Consider the following 20,326-nt stretch of genomic DNA (forward strand, 5'->3'; position numbering starts at 1 on the left):
TCAATTTTCCCAGTAGTTCCTTCCATTCTTAACTCTAGAGCCAGAACCACATGGCTGAAGCTGCCGAGATCTGCTGCTTACAGGAACTAGAACATGATCCTATTGTACTGTTACATGATCACTAGCTTCATGTTTTCTAAATCCTTCACTGCCTAAGCTTCGCTATCCTGGTTCTTGCTCTGTAGATTGACCTTGAATGCAGAGATCAGCATGCTTGTCTCATGGGATTAAAGGTGTGTACCACCATGCCTGGATCTAATTAAGCTGGGTAGAATCTTGCCCCAAGGTCCCACTCCCTTAATCTTTTATCTCCTAGAACACAAGATTTTGCTCCATTTTACTTCCTGGAACTCCTTTCATACTCAAACCATATATTTTATATTTTGCCTTTCTAAGCTTGCTATGCTTGTTCAAACTTCTCTTTGTGAGACTTAACCAGAGAACAGAGTCTCTGCTGGGCTTTTTTGAAACTTCCTTTGTCAATGCAATTAATGCAATTAATCCAAGTCTCTTCACCTTAGCCTCAGGCAGAGATTTCAGACAAGGGTAAAAAGTAGCCACATTCTTCACCAAATACCACAAAAACAGTCTTTATGCCACATTCTGAAATTCTTCTCCTTTGAAATACCTTGGGCCAGGTCAAAACAGTTCAAATCACTCCCAGCAACAAAGTCTTCCATATTCCTACCAGGATGACACATTTAGCCCCATTTAAAGCATTCCACTGCTTTCCAAATCCAAAGTCCCCAAATCCACATTCTTTCAAATAAAAGCATGGTCAGGCCTATCAGAGCATTACCCCACTCCTGGTACCAACTTCTGTCTTAGTTAGGGTTTTACTGCTGTGAACAGATACCACGACCAAGGCAAGTCTTATAAAAAAAAAAAAAAAAAAACGCAACATTTAATTGGGGCTGGCTTACAGGTTCAGAGGTTCAGTCCATTATCAAGGTGGGAGCATGGCAGTATCCAGGCAGGCATGGCCCAGGAGGAGCTGAGAGTTCTATGTCTTCATCCAAAGGCTGCTAGTGGAAGACTGACTTCCAGGCAACTAGGGAGAGGATTTTATACCCACACCCACAATGACAAGCCCATTCCAACCAGGTCACACCTATTGCAACAAGGCCACACCTTCAGATGTTGCCACTCCCTGGTCCAAGGATATACAAACCATCACAAGAGACAAACCCACAAAGTTGATTGGGGGAGAGATCTTGATTTATTTTTGAAGATGTTTTGAGAATTGACATGGGACAAAAGTTAAGGTGTGGAAAACTCTGTCAAGAAGTCCAGTGAGAATGCTAAGATTAGCTGCTGGGGAGTCTGTCCGGAGCCCGAAAGCCAGGGTGTACCATGTGGCAGTCCCTGGAGGGAAGCCCCTTGTGTCCAGTCAATCCAAGCCTCAGGAGGTGCAGATTTTCTGGTGGTGGAAAGCATCTGAGGTTCACCTCTTGTTGAAGTACTTTCTGTAGTCCTTCAGGGTCTTGGCCATGAGAGGAGCAGGTCTTTTAGCAGGGCCCTTTTTGATGCCTCTTTCTCCAAGGAGAAGGCAGGAAGCCCTCTGGGCTGGAGGATGGGCAGGAGCCTCAGGAAGACTGTGCTGATTTTGGGCAGAGGGAGCCCCAGTGGGTCCTGGCTCTCCTTGTTGGCTGGGGCTCTTGAGCTCGGTGAAGAAGGAGACCATCATTGTCTGTCTGGGTTGAGGCCTCTTGGCTCTTGAGCTCTGGAAGCGGGCTATGAGGGTTTGCAGCCTCTCCTCTTGGGACCCCTGAAGCCGCGGGGCTGTGGGGGACTCAGGCTGGCAGTTGGATTCCTTGTACCTGCGGGCCTGGGGCCGGGACTTCCCTCCTGGCTGCCCAGGCCCAACTTTGTCCTTGCCAGCCTGGCAGTGAGCACCATCCCTGGTTCCAGTGTGCTTCTGCTGGGGTCCTGCTGCAGGCCTGCAACCTGAATAGACTTGGGTTCTGTGGTGCTTCCTGAGCTCCCACCCCCAAGCTGAGGCTTCTTGATCCTGCTGAGAGGAAAATGCCTCCTGGGCAAGATCCCATTCAAACCAGGCTTGGTCACTGGAGGGAGTCTCTGGAATGGTGCTGGCAGCATTAGGACTCAGATCCATGGAGCTTCCAGACTCAGCTCGAGGCACCTTTGCAGGAGGATTCTGGGCCTCGGCTGGACATGGGGGTTCCCACCTCTGCCTCTTGCCCCGTGGACGCTCCGAAGAGGAAGGAGAGCAGCACTCCCCATTGAGGCAAGCCCAGGAGGAACCAGCTCCAGGGACTTCCTCCTGCTCCCAGTTGCCTGGTGGCTGGCACTTTCTTTGCCCACCAAACACAAGCCCAGTGGGCTCCTGTGGCCCAGCCCCTGGCTTTCTGGACAGGGGCTTGGCCCCTTCCTGCTGCCAAGGCTCCTCCAGCCTCACCCTGGACGTTCCTAGGTGCACCAGGTTCTGGACTTCTTGCTGCAGCTCAGGGCTCCAGTTTTCTCCTGGATGCAGGCTTCGAATGTGAGGTGGCCTAAGGTTGGACCTTTGGTGCGATCTGTGGCTCTGGCTTAGGCAAGAGCTGCTGCCTGGACAGCAGCTGCAAAGCCCAAGGAAAGCCTCTCTCTCATCTGCGCAGGCTTCCTGGGATGCTTGCTCCTGGGCCTTCTCTTCTGGGCAGGTGCTCCGGCCCTCCGTTGTGAGGCCCTTCTCCAAGCCAAAGTCCTGCCGGGCCTGCTGAGGCTGGGGTCCAAGCAGGAACCCAGTGGACCACTGGGCCACTAAGTCCTTTACAAAGGGCACGAGGAGCTGCTGTTTCTTCAAGGACTTGATGGTCTGTCTGAAGCCAATCTCTGCAAGGCAGTCACACAGAGGAGGAAGAGAAGACAGTTTCTTCAGCGTTTTGTACATCTTTCCTGGGTCGGTCTCCTGGCAAAGGCGAACCAGCAGCTTCTGCACAACACCTGCCTCGGAGCTAGTCTCCATGACCACTCCCGAGGACAGGGCTGGATTCTCTAGGTTCGATCTGCCAGACTCAGCTTGTGACCTGCCTCTAGTCGGGTGTGTGGTCTCCTGAGCAGAGAGAGAACACCTATAGACAGAAGCTCACAGCTTAGAAGCCCTTGCCTCTCAGGCATCCCCTTTTATACCTGCCCCTGACAGGTGGGACCTCAGCCACGCCCAGTCTCAAGATGGCTGCCACACACAGGCATGGAAGCCACGCCCAGTCGCCAATTCCCAAGGTTTCATGTAGGCCTCCAAACAAAGACCGGATGGAAAAAATTGACATATGTATATATGTATATATGTATATGTAAATGAAATAAAGCAATCAACCAACCAAAAGCAAAACCACAACCAACACCAACACCAAAACCAACTAAGTAAACCAACAAACAAAACGGGATGGAATCTGTTCTCCTCAGACATTTCCTCATACTGACAAATGGCGACCCAGCCATGTGACCTCCACCCACTGAACCTCCTTAGGGCAAAGGCCTTTCCTTTGTAGGACAACTTATTGGAGGCACCTGTTTGCTGCAAGCCTCTTGCTGCTTCTTCCCACAACCTTGTAGCCAATGGAAGTTCACACAGGTGCATAGAACCAGGTGCACAGCCACACCTTTGCATTTCAGGGCTGTAGATGGGATTCTGTGTCTTGATCTAGGATTATCTGCAGCTTGCCTTGAATTCATTCTCATTGGACCTTTGCCTGCTTCTCTGGCTCATGCCTGTCTCTCTTTTTCTCACTACCAATGTTTTCCTCTCTTTTCTGTCTCTCCTTACACACTATGTGTGATTACCAATACTCACTTTAAAATTAGTGGGTATACTGCTGGTTTTCTCCTTGGCTTTTGCTGACCCCAGCATGTGACCTTGCTTGCATCCCAAGGACTATCTAAGGCATGCCCTCAGGTTAGATGCCAATCAGTCTGAGCTTTTACCCTAATGAGAGATAATCTCTGGGAACTTTGGTTCGCTGTTGTTCTCAATCCTATAGTCAAGGTATTTCTCACCCCCCCCCTCTCTCTCTGCCTCTGCCTCTTTGTATTCATGTAACTTTCCTTTTCTTCATCACACTCATACAAATAGTTGTACCACACACACAGGTACACACATAGACACCTACGCATGCATGCATGCACGCACACACACACACCCATACACATTAAAAAACACACACTAGCTGGCATGTGCACACAAACATGCACACTCGCACACACATACATACAGGCACACACACACACACACAAACTGCCTTGATTCCTACTGGTTTGTGGGCACTGATGTCAAGTCTACTGCCAGACTTCCACAAACATATTGATGTGCCTACTTCTTTTTGTGACTCTAGGTATCTGTTCTTCCATCTATTATCCTACATGTATCCTTGCAAAACTGTCAGCAGGCAGACTGTTAGTCTCTTTGTCCAACTGCTAAACAGTATCTATGTTCATGGGTATCAATCATTCACAAGTAATGTAGAGATGTCTTAGTTAGGGTTTTACTGCTGTGAACAGATACCACGACCAAGGCAAGTCTTATAAAAAAAAAAAAACAACATTTTATTGGGGCTGGCTTACAGGTTCAGAGGTTCAGTCCATTATCAAGGTGGGAGCATGGCAGTATCCAGGCAGGCATGGCCCAGGAGGAGCTGAGAGTTCTATGTCTTCATCCAAAGGCTGCTAGTGGAAGACTGACTTCCAGGCAACTACGGGGAGGATTTTATACCCACACCCACAATGACAAACCCATTCCAACCAGGTCACACCTATTGCAACAAGGCCACACCTTCAGATCTTGCCACTCCCTGGTCCAAGGATATACAAACCATCACATTCCACTCCCTGGTCTCCATAGACTTGTTCAAAAACATGAGTCTATGGGGGCCATACTTAAACATAGCATAATGCAAAATGCATTTAGTCCAACTTTCAAAGTCCTCATAGTCTATAGCAGTTGCAACAATGTTAAAAGTCCAAAGTTCAAGGTCTCTTCTGAGATTCAGTCAACTTAATTAACTGTAATCCCCCAAATAAGGCAGGAAACCATCTGGGCAAACTCCAAACTCTGCATCTCCATGGCTGATGTCAAAGTGGTCTTCAGATCTCCCTCCTTTTTCATCTTTGTTGACTGCAACAAACTGCCTTCTCCTGGGCTGGTTCCACTCCCCGTTAGCAGCTTTCCTCCGCATGTATCCCATGGCTCTGGCATCTTTAACATCTTTGAGTCTCCAAGGCAATTTCAATGTTACAGCTTCTTCTTTCAGTGTCTGGGATTCCACTTGATCTTTTGGACTCCTCCTAACGGCTGGCATCACTTCTCCATCTCTGTCTCTGTAGCACTCTATGCTCAGGTTGATCCACTCCACTACGGCTGATGTTCTTGGTGATCATCCCATGGTACTGACATCTCCAATACACTGGGGTGTTCCACTCCAACTAGGCTTCACCAATAGCCTCTCATAGGCTATCTTCAGGGTGCCCAGCCTCAAATCCTTTGCATGACCCCTTCAGTCCTGGGCTATCAACTACAGCTGAGGCTTCACCCTCTCCAGTGGCCTTCCTTGGCCTCTCACATTGCTAAGCCTCAGCTTTTCTCCATGATCCCTTCATTCCTTCACAAGCAGTACCACCTGAGTGACTCTTACACATTACCAAGTCCAGCCGCAGCATGAGGTACAATCTTGGGTATCTTAGGAACACAGCTTCTTTGTGCTCCCAGAAAACAATTTCCAGAAGATTTCACCTCAATGATGCTGGTCTCTTCTTAATCACCTCTAATTCCTTAGCTCCAGCTAACCAGCATCAATTTTCCCAGTAGTTCCTTCCATTCTTAACTCTAGAGCCAGAACCACATGGCTGAAGCTGCCGAGATCTGCTGCTTACAGGAACTAGAACATGATCCTATTGTACTGTTACATGATCACTAGCTTCATGTTTTCTAAATCCTTCACTGCCTAAGCTTCGCTATCCTGGTTCTTGCTCTGTAGATTGACCTTGAATGCAGAGATCAGCATGCTTGTCTCATGGGATTAAAGGTGTGTACCACCATGCCTGGATCTAATTAAGCTGGGTAGAATCTTGCCCCAAGGTCCCACTCCCTTAATCTTTTATCTCCTAGAACACAAGATTTTGCTCCATTTTACTTCCTGGAACTCCTTTCATACTCAAACCATATATTTTATATTTTGCCTTTCTAAGCTTGCTATGCTTGTTCAAACTTCTCTTTGTGAGACTTAACCAGAGAACAGAGTCTCTGCTGGGCTTTTTTGAAACTTCCTTTGTCAATGCAATTAATGCAATTAATCCAAGTCTCTTCACCTTAGCCTCAGGCAGAGATTTCAGACAAGGGTAAAAAGTAGCCACATTCTTCACCAAATACCACAAAAACAGTCTTTATGCCACATTCTGAAATTCTTCTCCTTTGAAATACCTTGGGCCAGGTCAAAACAGTTCAAATCACTCCCAGCAACAAAGTCTTCCATATTCCTACCAGGATGACACATTTAGCCCCATTTAAAGCATTCCACTGCTTTCCAAATCCAAAGTCCCCAAATCCACATTCTTTCAAATAAAAGCATGGTCAGGCCTATCAGAGCATTACCCCACTCCTGGTACCAACTTCTGTCTTAGTTAGGGTTTTACTGCTGTGAACAGATACCACGACCAAGGCAAGTCTTATAAAAAAAAAAAAAAAAAAAAAAACCACACAACATTTAATTGGGGCTGGCTTACAGGTTCAGAGGTTCAGTCCATTATCAAGGTGGGAGCATGGCAGTATCCAGGCAGGCATGGCCCAGGAGGAGCTGAGAGTTCTATGTCTTCATCCAAAGGCTGCTAGTGGAAGACTGACTTCCAGGCAACTAGGGAGAGGATTTTATACCCACACCCACAATGACAGACCCATTCCAACCAGGTCACACCTATTGCAACAAGGCCACACCTTCAGATGTTGCCACTCCCTGGTCCAAGGATATACAAACCATCACAAGAGACAAACCCACAAAGTTGATTGGGGGAGAGATCTTGATTTATTTTTGAAGATGTTTTGAGAATTGACATGGGACAAAAGTTAAGGTGTGGAAAACTCTGTCAAGAAGTCCAGTGAGAATGCTAAGATTAGCTGCTGGGGAGTCTGTCCGGAGCCCGAAAGCCAGGGTGTACCATGTGGCAGTCCCTGGAGGGAAGCCCCTTGTGTCCAGTCAATCCAAGCCTCAGGAGGTGCAGATTTTCTGGTGGTGGAAAGCATCTGAGGTTCACCTCTTGTTGAAGTACTTTCTTAGTCCTTCAGGGTCTTGGCCATGAGAGGAGCAGGTCTTTTAGCAGGGCCCTTTTTGATGCCTCTTTCTCCAAGGAGAAGGCAGGAAGCCCTCTGGGCTGGAGGATGGGCAGGAGCCTCAGGAAGACTGTGCTGATTTTGGGCAGAGGGAGCCCCAGTGGGTCCTGGCTCTCCTTGTTGGCTGGGGCTCTTGAGCTCGGTGAAGAAGGAGACCATCATTGTCTGTCTGGGTTGAGGCCTCTTGGCTCTTGAGCTCTGGAAGCGGGCTATGAGGGTTTGCAGCCTCTCCTCTTGGGACCCCTGAAGCCGCGGGGCTGTGGGGGACTCAGGCTGGCAGTTGGATTCCTTGTACCTGCGGGCCTGGGGCCGGGACTTCCCTCCTGGCTGCCCAGGCCCAACTTTGTCCTTGCCAGCCTGGCAGTGAGCACCATCCCTGGTTCCAGTGTGCTTCTGCTGGGGTCCTGCTGCAGGCCTGCAACCTGAATAGACTTGGGTTCTGTGGTGCTTCCTGAGCTCCCACCCCCAAGCTGAGGCTTCTTGATCCTGCTGAGAGGAAAATGCCTCCTGGGCAAGATCCCATTCAAACCAGGCTTGGTCACTGGAGGGAGTCTCTGGAATGGTGCTGGCAGCATTAGGACTCAGATCCATGGAGCTTCCAGACTCAGCTCGAGGCACCTTTGCAGGAGGATTGTGGGCCTCGGCTGGACATGGGGGTTCCCACCTCTGCCTCTTGCCCCGTGGACGCTCCGAAGAGGAAGGAGAGCAGCACTCCCCATTGAGGCAAGCCCAGGAGGAACCAGCTCCAGGGACTTCCTCCTGCTCCCAGTTGCCTGGTGGCTGGCACTTTCTTTGCCCACCAAACACAAGCCCAGTGGGCTCCTGTGGCCCAGCCCCTGGCTTTCTGGACAGGGGCTTGGCCCCTTCCTGCTGCCAAGGCTCCTCCAGCCTCACCCTGGACGTTCCTAGGTGCACCAGGTTCTGGACTTCTTGCTGCAGCTCAGGGCTCCAGTTTTCTCCTGGATGCAGGCTTCGAATGTGAGGTGGCCTAAGGTTGGACCTTTGGTGCGATCTGTGGCTCTGGCTTAGGCAAGAGCTGCTGCCTGGACAGCAGCTGCAAAGCCCAAGGAAAGCCTCTCTCTCATCTGCGCAGGCTTCCTGGGATGCTTGCTCCTGGGCCTTCTCTTCTGGGCAGGTGCTCCGGCCCTCCGTTGTGAGGCCCTTCTCCAAGCCAAAGTCCTGCCGGGCCTGCTGAGGCTGGGGTCCAAGCAGGAACCCAGTGGACCACTGGGCCACTAAGTCCTTTACAAAGGGCACGAGGAGCTGCTGTTTCTTCAAGGACTTGATGGTCTGTCTGAAGCCAATCTCTGCAAGGCAGTCACACAGAGGAGGAAGAGAAGACAGTTTCTTCAGCGTTTTGTACATCTTTCCTGGGTCGGTCTCCTGGCAAAGGCGAACCAGCAGCTTCTGCACAACACCTGCCTCGGAGCTAGTCTCCATGACCACTCCCGAGGACAGGGCTGGATTCTCTAGGTTCGATCTGCCAGACTCAGCTTGTGACCTGCCTCTAGTCGGGTGTGTGGTCTCCTGAGCAGAGAGAGAACACCTATAGACAGAAGCTCACAGCTTAGAAGCCCTTGCCTCTCAGGCATCCCCTTTTATACCTGCCCCTGACAGGTGGGACCTCAGCCACGCCCAGTCTCAAGATGGCTGCCACACACAGGCATGGAAGCCACGCCCAGTCGCCAATTCCCAAGGTTTCATGTAGGCCTCCAAACAAAGACCGGATGGAAAAATTGACATATGTATATATGTATATATGTATATGTAAATGAAATAAAGGAATCAACCAACCAAAAGCAAAACCACAACCAACACCAACACCAAAACCAACTAAGTAAACCAACAAACAAAACGGGATGGAATCTGTTCTCCTCAGACATTTCCTCATACTGACAAATGGCGACCCAGCCATGTGACCTCCACCCACTGAACCTCCTTAGGGCAAAGGCCTTTCCTTTGTAGGACAACTTATTGGAGGCACCTGTTTGCTGCAAGCCTCTGGCTGCTTCTTCCCACAACCTTGTAGCCAATGGAAGTTCACACAGGTGCATAGAACCAGGTGCACAGCCGCACCTTTGCATTTCAGGGCTGTAGATGGGATTCTGTGTCTTGATCTAGGATTATCTTCAGCTTGCCTTGAATTCATATTCATTGGACCTTTGCCTGCTTCTCTGGGTAATGCCTGTCTCTCTTTTTTCTCACTACCAATGTTTTTTCTCTCTTTTCTGGCACTTCTTTACTCACTATGTGTTATTACCCAATACTCACTTTAAAATTAGTGGGTGTACTGCTGGTTTCCTCCTTGCCTTTTGCTGATCCCAACATGTGACCTTGCATGCATCCCAAGGACTATCTAATGCATGATCTCAGGTTAGGTGCCAATCAGTCTGAGCTTTTACCCTAATGAGTGATAATCTGTGGGAACTTGGTTCGGTTTCATTCTCAAACCCATAGGCAAAGTATTTTACTTTCTCTCTCTCTCTCTCTCTCTCTCTCTCTCTCTCTCTCTCTCTCTCTCTCTCTCTCTCTCTCTCTCTCTCTCTCTCTGACTCTGCTTCTTTGCATTCATGTAAATTTCCTTTTCTTCAACACACACATACAAATAATTTTACCACACACTCAGGTACACACACAGACAAACAAGCACACCTGCATACATGCCTTCACACACACACACACACACACATTAAAAAGACACACTAGCTCACATGTACACACACACACACATATCCACACTCGTGTCCATACACACAAGCACAAGCACACACACACACAAAACTGCCTTGATTCCTACTGGTTTTTTGTCACTGATGTAAAGTCTACTTTCAGACTTACACAAGCATATTGATGTGCTTACTAATCTTTGTTACTCTAGTTATCTGTTCTTCCATCTATTATCCTACATGCATCCTTGAAAAACTGTCAGCAGGCAGACTTTTAGTCTCTTTGTCCAACTGCTAAACAGTATCTATGTTCATGGGTATCAATCATTCACAAGTAATGTAGAGACAAACCCACAAAGTTGATTGGGGGAGAGATATTGATTTATTTTTGAAGATGTTTTGAGAATAGACATGGGACAAAAGTTAAGGTGTGGAAAACTCTGTCAAGAAGTCCAGTGAGAATGCCAACATTAGCTGCTGGGAAGTCTGTCCGCAGCCCTATACCAGGGTGTACCATGTGCCAGTCCCTGCAGTGAAGCTCCTGTGTGTTCATCTGAGGTTCACCTTTTATAGAAGCACTTTCTGTAGTCCTTCCGGGCTTTGGCAGCTGCAAAGCCCAAGGAATACCTCTCTCCCATCTCTGCAGGCTTGCTGGGATGTTTGCTTCTGGGGCTTCTCTTCTGGGGAGGTGCTTAGCCCTCCTTTGTGAGGCCATTCTCCAAACCAAAGTCCAAGCAGGACCCCAGTGGTCCACTGGGCCACTAAGTCCTTTACAGTGCGCATGAGGTGCTGCTGTTTTGTAGCTCCTTTTGAAGCCCTAAAACATCTTTAAGATTGGTAATCTGAGAGTGAAGCTCTTTCTTAGTTTGAAGTAATTGCTGAAAGGATGGAGAAGCCAGTGAATTGGGATGAGCAGTAGGGGAAATTAGGGGCATTAAGGAGTGGGTGGTTTTTAAAGGGCTCCATAGCAATGTAGCCACGGGACCATAGTGGTCTCGTTCATAATTGAAAGCCTCTTCATTGAGTTCTGTCTGCCTTGGAGGAGGGATCATGTGGGTCATTTGACAATTCTTTATATAAAATCAGATAAATTCTCTTGGCTTTTGTTGAGGGCTGAAGTGCACTCTTTTATCCTAGGCAGGCCTAGGCTGGGGAGCAAGGGGAGTAGGGAGGGAATCCTTAGGAATAGTGTTGTCAATTATCGATGATAGCTGAGATGCTGGAGGCATTGGTGATTTGGTTTCACTTTTATGGAAAGGTGAATGGGAGTTTTATAAAATAATATTCAGTAAGGACTAAGAGGTGAGTGCCTTCTCTGCCCCCTTCTGCCTGTTTAAGGAGGTCTCTGACGATTCCCCAATAGCCAAAAACGGACTCATAGACATCTTCACCTTGTTTTATCAAAGCATTGATATCTTTGCCTACTTTATTCCAAGTTAAAGGGTATATATCAAGACCATTCAATACCAGCCAAGGACATCTCTCGTCCACAAAACAAAAAATTTCATTAAATCCTTTTTCTTAACTCTTATCCCTCTCTACTTAAAAGACCACTTCATCTCTTGAATAAAAACTGCCTCTTTGGACAGAACCTTCCCTATGGTAAATGGGACAACAACTGAATGCCTAGGCTTACCTCATGATGTTCAAGACACTCTAGCGAAGTGGTGTGGAACTGTCTCACTGTCTGTGTGGTACCTCTTGAATCAGTTGTCCAGAGGGTGGTCATACATCATGCCCCACATCTGGCACCACTTGACCCATCCAGCATGTCCAGTTATTTGAGGGTTTAGAGGGAACCTTCTCCTAAGAACCAAATGGGGGGTAGAGAGAGACGAGAACCTTATGCAATGAACAACACATGGAGGCAGTCTGAGTAGCATCATGGTCCGAATGTATTATCAAGGCTCTAGGTTTAAATGCACATGCAAAAGGGGAAGTACTTCTCAGCAGGAGGGATGGGGCAGTGGAAATTTTTCTTTTGGCAACTACATGGAGAAGCAGGAATTTGGGGGTATCAGGGTACACCTTGAGGTCAGGACATCCGGTGCTGACTTAGTGACTTAGGGCTGGAACAATCTGTGGTTGTTCTCAGAGCAGTGTATTGGTGGCCCCCTTTTAACCCTCTTTTCTTCTCGGGGGGGAGAGGCCCAATTCAGAAATCAGGACAATTGTGTTGTCTTAATAGCTCTCAACAGTTAGGAAGTGGCCATATCAAAATACAAAAACTGTGTGAGTGTCTCTTAGGAGGGACTATAAAGCATTTGGACAGGTAGCAGGGACGTATTGTAACCTCTGTAATCAAACTGAGTAGCTTTAATTTGGTACTGCTACTGATGGCACCCAATGTTGGGTGAGAACTCACTCTTTAAAATTAATTGGGAATTCAAGAATGGAAAACATGTACAAAGCCTAAAGATTAGGAAGTGTGGAGAATTGTTTTTTTAGCAGAGCTGCATAGTTTTTGCACAAGCCAAGTGGATTTTGGACTAGGACAATTAAGTGCTAAATTGGCGTGCATAACTCTGGAATTCAAGGCATGAGATACTTGGGCCCTTTCTGTAGCTTCTTCACTGGGAACTCTGTGCTCAGTCCAATGGATGGCTGTGAGCATCCACTTCTGTATTTGTGAGGTACTGGCAGAGCCTCTCAGGAGACAGCTATATCAGGCTCCTATCAGCAAGCACTTGTTGTCATACACAATATTGTCTGGGTTTGTTTATTGTATATTAGATGGATCCTCAGGTGGGGATGTTCCCTTTAGTCTCTGCTCCAAACTTTGTCTCTGTAATTTCTTCCATGGGTATTTTGTTCCCCCTTCTAAGAAGGATCTAATTGAGCATCAACTTCTTTTTTTTTTTTTTTTTTTTTTTTTTTTGGTTTTTTTCGAGACAGGGTTTCTCTGTGTAGCCCTGGCTGTCCTGGCACTCACTTTGTATACCAGGCTGGCCTCGAACTCAGAAATCTGCCTGCCTCTGCCTCCCGAGTGCTGGGATCAAAGGCGTGTGCCACCACACCCGGCTGAGCATCCACTTCTATATTTGGATGGAACACAGGGCCCTTAATGAAGGAGCTAGAGAAAGTACCCATGGAGCTAAAGGGGTCTGCAACCCTATAGGAGGAACAAAAATATGAAGTAACCAGTACCCCCACAAAGCTGTGTCTCTAGTTGCATAGGTAGCAGAGGATGGCCTAGCTGACCATCAATGGGAGGAGAGGCCCTTGGTATTGCGCAGATCATAGGGTCTTTGGGGATAGCATTTGAAATGAAAATGAATAAAATATCTAATAAAAAATGCCTAAAAATAAATAAAATAAAATAAAATAGAATGATAGAAGTATCCACACTTTGGTCTTCCTTCCTTTTATGTTTCATTTGGTTTGTAAATTGTGTCTTGGGTATTCTGATCTTCTGGGCTAACATCCACTTATCAGTGAGTGCATATCATGTATGTTCTTTTGTGATTGGGTTACCTCACTCAGGATGATATCCTACAGCTCCATCCATTTTCCTAAAAATTTCAGACTGTTTCTTCATTCCATTCCCTGTGTGTGTGTGTGTGTATGTGTGTTTATGTGTATGTGGGGGGGTGTGCTTTCACAGATTTTATTAATAGATTCGTTCATATCCTCTTTCAACAACTTTAACATGTCTAAAGGTTATTTTGAAGCCCTTACCTTGTGTTTTATATATATTACTTTCTAAATTCTCACTGTAGTAGGCTTGTACTTTATTGGAGACGTATGTTCCTCAATGTCATTCTGATTTTTCTGACATCTAGTGATCTGGGATTGGGGTGATTATAATTCCAGGTGCTGATATCTGACCTTGTCTTTGTTGGGTGGATATTCATTTAATTGGATTCTCTCACAGACTTTAGTTCTTAGAAGTTTGGGGTCACTGCATGTTGCCTGGTAGGAATTCTTTTGATTTTCTGCCTTGTGGGTTCATTTGGAATGTTGGTTAGATGCTTCAGTCCTACTCAGTATTGGGAAGAAAATAATCTCTGGAGGTAGATGGAGTAAGTCATCTTGGAGGGAGAGAGGAAGGGGAGGAAAAGGGGGCAGGGTCAGATGTGGGAGGAGTCTGAGACAAGCACAGAGGGTCAGGAATTTGAAAGGAGGTTCCTAGCAGTGAGAGAGAAAACTGGTAATAGCCAGTAGAAAGTCCCAGATGCCAGAGACACAATAAGTTCCCATTAGCCAAAATATTCAACAAAGTAGAAAGAGAACCTGAAGAGACCATATCCGGGGGATAGGTACTGCCCTTGGTTGATGAATGAGGTCACCCACCCATCTCAAAAATGGTAATCTGGAATTGTTTCTGTCAAAAGGAAAGGCAGGTAAAAAGAGTGAAGCAGATAATGGAGGAAAGGCCATCCAGAGACTGTCCTACCTAGGGATCCATTCCCATCTGCAGACACCAAACCCAGACACTATTGCTGATGTAAAGAAGCACTTGCTGACAGGAGCCTGGTATAGCTGTCCCCCGAGAGACTCTGCCAGAGCCAGACCAATACAGATGCACATGCTCAGATTGAGCATGGGGACCCCAATGGTGGAGTTAGGGGTATTACTGAAGAAGCTGAAGGTGTTTGCAACCCCATATGAAGAATAATATCAAACAACCAGATCCCCCAAAAGCTCCTAGGGACTAAACTACCAACCAAAGAGTACACATGGAGTGGCCCATGGCTCCCACTGCATATATAGCAGAAAATTGCCTCCTTATGTGGCATCTCTGAGAGGTGAAACACTTTGTCCTGTGGAGTCTCAGTCACAAGAGTAGGGGAATGCTAGGAACCTGAAGCAGTAGTTGGTGGGTGGGTAGGTGGGAAGCACCCTAATAGAGGCAGGGGGAAGTTGAACGTGACAGGGTGGCTATGGAGGGGAATCTGGAAAAGGGGATAATATTTGTAATGGGAATAAATACAATAAGCAATTAAAAAAGAAATGTGTTGCTAGGTATGGTGAACTGACACTTTGATGAGCATAGGATAGAGGGTGCCTACTGAAAAAGGAAAGTGAGAATTACCTCTATATTTCCCTGGTAGGTCTGAACAATGGGTTCCCCACTAGCCAACTTCTTTATTTTTACAACTTACCTGGGATTTGTGAACTCCTTTTGCCTTTTTGTATACATATTTTTCAGGAATACACCTTCCTTTTTGGACTAAGACCTATCTCATGCTGAGGGTTCATATTTATAATATAGGTTAAGATATCAGTGTGAAGAACTGTTCTTTATGAAATCTAACTGCTGAACTATATGGTGTGAATGTTAAAATCAATCATTCTATGACATCCGGGATATTTTACATACATGTTTAGCCTCAAGTTTCTTTATGTTTATTCATTAATATTCTAAAAATACACATTTACCAGTTATTCTTTATGATGAACAAAATGATGTGTTGACTTTTAAAACAATTATTAATGATTAAATAATATTAATTATCCTATCTATCATCTTAAGTGCTTGATATTTTCTTGTGAAGAGAGTATATGAGATTTATCTTAGCAAAACTATAATGTGCACTTTTCAATGATCAATAATTATCATGTCATGCAAGAAAGCTAAAAAATAATAAGAATTTTCTTTTTAACTGTGATAATGTTACCCTTGTAATGAGAGTTTGCAAACATTGTGTCTTCCTTCTTTTTGCAAAAAGTTTGGAAGATCTGGTATTTATTATCTAAATGGTAGGTAGATATAGGTGTTGAAGCCACTACTTACTAGATTTTTATTGATGAAATTTTTTTTTTACTTTTTATTTAATATCTTGTCTTGTTGACCTTTTCAGCTTTTATTCCCATTTGTTTCTTATTATATATATTTACATTTCAAATATTATTCTCCTCCCCAGATCCCCCTCCACAAACCCCTATTCCCTCCTCCCTCCCCAGTGCCTCTATGAGGGTGCTCCCCCACATGCCCACCCACTCCTTCCTTAGCAGCCTAGCATTCCTCTAACCTGGAATATCAAGCCTCCAAAGGGCAAAGGGGATCCACTCCCAGTGATGCCAAATAAGGCCATCCTCTGCTACATATCTAGCTGGTGCCATAGATAACTTCTGTATACTCTTTGATTTGTGGTTTAGTGCCTGGGAACTTGGGGGGGTCTGGTTGGTTGATGTTGTTCTTTGTATGAGGTTGCAAACCACTTCAGCTCCTGCAGTCCTTGCTTGTATCTTACTCATTGGTGTACTCACTCTCACTTTGGCTGTGTACATTCACATCTTTATTGATCTAGCTCTGGTAGAACCTTTCAGGGGACAAATATACTGTGCTCCTGTAAGTAAACAATTCTTGGCATCATCAATAGTGTCTGGGTTTTGGGTAAGCATATGGGATGGGTAGCCAGATGAGGCAGTCTCTGTATGGCTTTCCTTCAGTCTCTGCTCACTCTTTGTCCCTGCATTTCCTTTAGACAGGAGCAATTCAGGGTTAATATTTTTGAGGTGGATGCATATTCTTATCCCTCAATCGGGGGACCCACTGGTTATAGGATTTTTTTTCCAGAATTTTTTGATTCTTTTGTCTTGTCTTATTATTTTTGAGAATTTTATGCATGTAATGCATCTTACTAATTTTTGTCTCCTGGCCCAGCTCTGCCCAGATCTGCTCTGCTTTCATTCCCACAAAACTTTTTGTCCTCTTTTCCATTTTAAGCCCATTAAGTCTAATTTTTGATGTATATACAGGCTTGGATGTGTGCTCTTGTATTGGATTATAATCAGTCTACTTGGAGCCAAAACCTTAAACAAAACTGATGTTTTCCCAGCAACTGTCACTTGTCTATATCTTCTAAGTAGGCTGTGCATCATGCTTAGATTTGTCTCCATTTTGGGATTTTGTCTACTTTTATGTGTCACAGGTCTTGTTAAGCTGTCATAACTGCTGTGCATTCACATGTTCTGCCGCACTGCTATATGCAGAAAACATTCTTATCTTATATTTATCCATAGCTTCTGGCTCCTGTAAGTATTCCTCCAACTGAGCTACAAGTCAAAGCTGGAACTGTTGCCTTTATTATTGAACTGTGTCTTCTTCTTCTGAAACTGTATGTTTCATTTCAGTACCCTTCTTGTAGTCAAAATAACAGAGTTCCTTCAGAAATATGCTATGAATTCTGATATTCATTGATCAATACTGATTTCCTCTGTGATGGCTTGAATAAGAATGATCTCCATAATTTCATACATTCTAATCATCTGGAGGGGCTCTATTTGAGAAGAATTTGAAAAGTTAGAAGGTATGGCCTCAGTAGAGTCAGTATGGATTTGTTGAAGTAGGTGTGGCTTTGTTGGAGAGAATATGTCATTGAAATATGAAAACACACACCTAGCCAAGTACCCACACCTAGCCAAGTACATCTTGCTCCTCTTCTGTCTACACATGGGTCATAAAGTAACTCTCAGCTACTAATCTAGTGACTGCCTGTATGCTGCCATGCTTCCTGCTATAATGATAATGTGCTAAACTGCTAAAACTCTAAGTAAGGCCAAATTAAATGCTTTCTTTTAAAATAATTGCATTGGACATGGCATCTCTTTACAGCAAGAGAAGAGTGACTAAGATTTTCTCTAATCATCATTATTCCAGTAAGGAAGTAGAAGAGTTTGGTGTTCTGTAAGGGAGGAGATTTTCATTTCCCCAGATTAGATGACGTAGATGTTAAGACTGATGACATCCTACAGGAGGAAATTACTAATAGCCACAAAGTAATTGACAAGTCCCTTACTGGCATTCTGTATACCAAGAGACCCTTTAGTTACTCAGGCAGATTGAAAATACAGTTTACTGAGGAAAACACGTAAGCAGAATTTACAGCAATGCGTTTTCTTTTCCTAAGAGTCCTTGCTTTTTGTTGCATCCAATAAGGCAAACTCTATGCAGAAACTGTCAAGTTTCATTTTGACATTAGTGCTAACCTGCACACTGCCTCCAGGGACACATAGCGTTGTTTTTTATTTCATATTTTGATAAGCAGGAAAAATGTTTATTTTTTCCCATTTATTCTTTTCTAATGAGGTAGCTCTTGAGTTTATGTTTATCTATTTCACACATGCAGAGTGTAATTGGAAAAATTAACATGGTTAGTATCATTATCCAGGAGAAATTTGCAATCCATGCTCCATAGTGCTCACTGTGAGATAGACAAGAGAGCAAAACTAAACTAACTACTGGCAAGTTAAAAACACTGCAATGTACTTCCCCAAAATTGGCTGAGTTCAATGCATTGAATATTCCCAAATATTTGTGATTCTTCCTTTAAAAAAAATCTCCAGGTTATGTGGCCACAGGTTTAATTTAACTCATCAATAAGCAAACTAATAGTAGAAAAACATCTAGACTTGTGAACTTGTAAAAAGAGTGCCATCATATGTACTCATAGTCTGTCATGAAATTTTTTAGCAAAACCACATTAATCATTTGGGAACAGCAATACATCTATGTTTCCTATAAATTTTACATTATTTTTGTTATCTCTTGCTTCTATTTTACTTGGATTTGACTTCAAATTTTTCTTTTAACACTTATTTTTACTTAAAAAATATACTGAGCTCTGTGTTTGTTTGTCCATGTATGTTTGTATGTATGTATGTATGTATGCATGTGTGTGCGTATTTGTAGAGGCCAGAGATTTAGGGTTCCTCCTGAAGCTACCATTGATTGTGAGCTTCCCAGTATGCACAAAGGAAACTGTATTTATTTTTGTAACAAGCAGAGTGTGCTTTTAATTGCTGAGACATCTTTCCAGCTCTACATGACTGTGTTCAATTGAGAGATTCCTATGCTCCAAATCACAAGAAAAATGTATCAAATCTCTGGTGGTATTCTTTAGTTCATTGAGGTTTTTTTTTAATTTATTAATGAAGGACTTTAGGAATCTCTGTTGATTTGTTTCCAGGTATTGACACCTTATCATTTCACTCCTTTATATGACAGATGGATTTTGATGTCAGATTTTTGAATAAGCTCATTCTCTATTATTTTGACTTCTGAAAAATAGTGTCATTATTAATATAGTTCTCTTTAGAACTGGTCTCCTCCCAAGCATAAAAACAAAACAACAGAGTTGTTATCTGTCACATCTCTTCTGTTTTTAATGGTCAATTCAATTATGTTTCTTTCAGGGTTTATCTTATCAGAGGCAGAAATGCCTTCTCTACCTTTTATAATGTTTGACAATGCTGTCATACCTCAAAACTTGTTCTACTACATTTGATAGCCATGAACAGGAAATCATGAAACATTTAAAAAGTCAACAACTATAGAAGTATAATTACTTTGCAGTTTTTCTTTCCTAACTATAAGTATTGACACTGTCAGATGACTCATTATTGTGTGCTAAAGTTATTCAATTAAATATTTAAAGCAGGGGTTCTCAACCTGTGGGTGATGTGCCCTGTGGTGGGCCACATATCAGATATCATGTCTATCAGATATTAATATTATGATTCATAACAGTAGCAAATTTATGATCATGACATATCAATAAAAATGATTTAATGATTGGAAGTTACTAAAACAAACAAGCAAACAAAAAGCCATGTTAATGAGGCATAGCTTTAGGAAAGTTGAGAACAACTCATTTAAAACTACCCCTTATGCTCTACAGGCAGCTTGTCCCTGTGACTGTACACTTTACTCATAGGATTCTTCTTATCCCTAAAAGTATAAATTGTCTGATACTCTGAATAAAGTTGGTGATTGCTTGAGGCTTCAGCCTACCTCATTTAACAGTTCCATTTTTCCAGGTCTCACTGCCTCTAGACTGGTAAACATTAGGTACTTCTCTAGGAGCTATGACCTTACCAGTCATGGGTAGTAGTCTGTGTTTACAAAACAGAAACAATTTCCCTCCTATTTGATAACTCTTACATCCAATTAAACAGCTCTTGACAACCTTCAAGATAGAGGTGCCACCATTTCACCTTTAGAGGTATCATACCAAAATGATCATTGTTGTTGTTCATTGTTTTGTAGCTGAGTAGGCTTTTCTTCCTTAGTGGTTTGCTTAACACCTTTGAATACTTAAGAGTTAGTTTCCAGGGAGGGATGTTTGAGGTTACTTCCAGATTCATACCTTTAATTCCTATGCTTGAAATGTACCGTGTCTTACATTAAAGTTTTGGGTGGCAACCAAATTCAATGGCTATGTCATCTAGTGTTTGGAGAATCTCTTGGATTTCTTTGACCACCAACTTTAAAGAAGGTTTGCCATTCCTGGAAGTTGGGTTTTGTAAAATAGTTCATACCACTTGAAGGGTGGGAATATTATCACATCAAATGGTGGAACTTCATTAAAATGTATGTATACACATATGTGATATGTAC

The sequence above is a fragment of the Mus caroli genome, unplaced genomic scaffold (assembly GCF_978045245.1).
Source record: "Mus caroli unplaced genomic scaffold, Mus_caroli_1 scaffold_10, whole genome shotgun sequence".
NCBI lineage: Eukaryota > Metazoa > Chordata > Mammalia > Rodentia > Muridae > Mus > Mus caroli.